Here is a 3,749-nt window from a genome sequence, read left to right as displayed (position 1 = left end):
TTGGTTAGTACAGATTCTCTCCTGTCTACTTCGGTTTGCATTTATCTTTATTTTTATCAGGAGACTGTACGCATGATTAGTGCTAGGTGTTATTTCTTTACTTTGCATATCAATTGTACCTGCTAAGTGTTGGACTCACCCCGCCTCCATTGTTGTTATTTTCAGGTTGATGCTGTCCGAAGGGAGTTCCAGTTGCTAGTCCTCACTGCACATAGTGCTAGATCCCTGCAGACCTCGAGGATTTATTTACCATTTGGTTTGGTTTTTATTTGCTTATGTGGGTACTTGGTTATTTGGATACTTGGACATCGTATGTTTTTCTTTTGATATTGATGGATGTTCTATTCGATATGTTTTTACTACATGCCTGCCTGGACGGCAAAAGAGGTAAGTTAATCTTATCGTCGGATTTTGAGATTTACTAGTGTAGTTGAGTAGGGTTGTTTTTGAGTCATATGTTCATTGTTACAGTGTGTTTATTATTAACTGCGTGTGATGGTTATATATATGTTTGTTTATTTCTGTTATTATTCCAGCCGCATGTGGCTGAGGTATGTGGCTATGTAGAAAGTTTCAGATTGTCCGCCGTACATGGGAGATGCTGCCGAAATTTTTTCGGACAGGGACTCCTCCGGGGCGTGACAAAAGTTAGAAATGGACAATATAATAGGCTGAAGAGAATTGTACTCACCAGGGCCTCCTATCAGAATAGTCAGGTCGTCAGACCGAGAGTATCATAAATCCTGTATGCATGTCAAACATATGCATCCATCCAAATGCAGCATATAAGTGCAACAATGCACTTATAAGTGCAACAAACACAATCAGTATATGCATCAATGCATATGATGCCAATGACATGGTCACCCCTGACGCCAGTCAGCCATCTCACACACAATGGTGAGATCGAGTGGGTAGGGCTGTGACAACCGTGCACTCTGACGTCACTGCTCCTGATGAGTGACCGAGTGGATGGGATGCTATCGGAGTACACCTATCCTCCTGCCCCAAATCATAAAATGAGGGAGCTCAATGCTCTCATCTCCCGGTACACAATGACGGGGAGGGATCCCGGCGTGCTACCACGCTGCAGTACACTACCCATGAGCGTCCCAATGGAGCACCACCGAGCAAACTGACGTGTTACCACGCTGCGTCACGCTACCCATGAGCGGACCAACGGAGCACCGACAGTGATGAAACTGGCGATGTGCTCAACAATAATGGAGCAGACTATCGCGCAGCATGCAATCATGCGAATGATGCATGACACTAAGCATGACAATATCCTGAATCAATCCATATATATATAAAATGTGTACCCTAGTATCGATGGTCAAATCTGAAGACCTAAGGTACACAGGTCAGGTAGGGTATAAACACCTAGGTCCTGAGCACAATAAGACATGGTATGTCACTACCATATGAGCGTATATACAATCATGTGGGTATAAACATAAAATGCATAACAAGTGAATAAACAAGCATATAACAGATCAGGTAGTGACCAACCGAAGCAAAGACGAACATAATCATTACTAAAGGTTATAACCTACTAAACATATCAACATGACTATATCAAAGATAAGTCAAGGTACCCGCCTCCAATAGGAAGGTCCAATCCAGTCCAAATCCGATGTCGAGATGCTCGTCTCGAATCAGAGTCCTGCGACAAACATCATATAAATATTTTATTTAGCTAAATTCATAAGAATAGCTAAATAAAATCCCTAAAACTAAATTAGGGTAAAACCCTAATCACATCACAACTAATTATAGTCTCAAATCAAACCTACACAAGATCTACACATGTTCCAACCATATAAATCATGAAATCCTCCATATTCAATATGATCTATATTAGTATCCGATTCAAGTCCAAATTCCCAGTAGCAAGACTTAGATTAGAACATAATTTAGGTAATCAATGCTTACCCTATCCTTAAGCTTATCCAAAAATCTTCCACCATACAATAGCCACCCTATCAATAAGCACTTCTTGATCAATTTGGTAGGAATTCAAAATACTAAAATACTATGGATAAGATCTACGCCCCATATAGAGATCAAATGAATACCATCGTCAAAAATCAAATGGGAAACAGAACAGAGGCACAAATGCTCACCATGTTCTACTTATACTCGCAGCCAAATCCTTGTCGATCTCTCTACACGAACAGGGTCGGGAGAAGAGGCACCAGCAAGGCAGTGATATGGTGATGTAACAGGGTCCGGTGATAGGAGTTGCGACGTACAGTGACGCGATGACAGAAGATCAAGTCTAGGCTCGGGAAAGGAAAGCCTACAACCAGCCAGCACCTCTGTCAGCCTCCGGTCAAGTCCACCATCAGAGGAGGAAGGGCCAATGGCGACGGGTGAAGGGCAGCGGCGCTGGGATCTCCACGGCGAGTGGCGACGGCAGCAACTCACGAAGAGGGAGAGGCTCGGGCGTCGTCAGCGCTAGGGCTGAGGAAGAGCGGCACTGAAAAGGGGCGGGTCACCGACGATAGGGCAGAAGGATGGCGGCCCTGCTCGGGTCGAGAGAGGGCAGCGGCGTCGGCAGGGCACAGTGGCGGCCGGCGGCACTTCCGCGCAGTGGCGGCGCGAGGGAAAAGGAAAGTCAGCGCTGCTCGGCTGGGGCTAGGGCAGAGGAAGCCGCGGATCGAGGGCCGACGTCGCGTCGGCCAGATGAGAGGAAATCGGGCTCTCGCCGGTGGCGGCAGAGTGTTGAGGGCGTGCGCGCGAGGGAGATGGGAAGAGGATCAAGTTTGAGAGAAGAAGTAGGAGGAGGAGAAGGAGGAAACCGTCGGGCACGGGTAAGGGCACGGCGTCGGGGAGAAAGAAAAAGAAATATAAAAAGAAAAAGGAAATTAAGAAAATACACATTTCCTCGCTTAAATGGGTAGCCAAAATAGGCTTTCTCGGGCCCCATTTTTTTTATCCCCGTAAACTCGTCCATACGGTCTCCAAAAAATTATAAAAAAATTTCTAAAAATTTTAAAAAATTCCCTTATCATTATTCACCATTTTGTTTATGTATTTTACACAGGATCTAACCTAATTTGGTTGATCACATCAAAACAACCACGGGGTCCAATAATATAATCATATGAAAGTTAAATACAAGAGATTATTCAGAATAAATCGATGTAAATGTAATATATAATTCAAAAATTGTAATATGTAATTAATTTTATATGTAAAAAAGTACTTGGATTATATTTTGGATATGCAATGATGGTGAATGTATTAATACAAACTCCTGAAAAAATGTAATAAAATTTAAGATAAATATCTAATAATATTCAAATAGAACAAATATATTTTACTTAATTAATGTATGATAAATTAAAAAAAATCAAGTTGTAATTAAACATACATCAGAAAAATCTAATCACCAGTAGGGTCGGATGGGTCTGGAGTCTCCTGTGACTCAATACCATCCTGTAACTAGGGTTGCTGTGACTGGTCCCATCTAACAATGATTGCTTGCATCTGAGCCAATGTATGCTCCTGAGCAGCCCACCTTTCCTCCCACCTCTTATACATTGTAGTCATTTGAGTTTTCAATTCTTGATTTTCTTTTTTTTAATGACTCCAACTTAGAAGAAGAAGAAGAAGAGGAACTAGCATGACCCTTAGGAGTCCTCAAGCGATCAAATACCATCTTAGCCTGGGAGTCAAGGTCGTAGAGGGTGGATTTCTTTATCCTTCCACCCACAACATCATAATAAATATCATTTATTTGC

The 3,749-nt window shown here is 42.6% G+C and overlaps 1 long non-coding RNA gene across 1 annotated transcript; it reads right to left on the bottom strand.

Annotated features, from left to right (window-relative positions):
• Positions 1-1,606: 1,606 nt before the first annotated feature.
• LOC121977612 lies at positions 1,607-2,824 on the bottom strand. Its single transcript, XR_006110970.1, has 3 exons — positions 2,127-2,824; positions 1,936-1,982; positions 1,607-1,666 (listed from the first exon to the last, which is right to left on the bottom strand). It is a non-coding gene; the product is annotated as an uncharacterized LOC121977612 (long non-coding RNA).
• Positions 2,825-3,749: the final 925 nt, after the last annotated feature.

Source organism: Zingiber officinale, chromosome 4B (genome assembly GCF_018446385.1).
Source record: "Zingiber officinale cultivar Zhangliang chromosome 4B, Zo_v1.1, whole genome shotgun sequence".
NCBI lineage: Eukaryota > Viridiplantae > Streptophyta > Magnoliopsida > Zingiberales > Zingiberaceae > Zingiber > Zingiber officinale.
The sequence above is the reverse complement of the archived record's forward strand: the minus strand, read 5'-3'. Positions and strand labels throughout refer to the sequence as shown.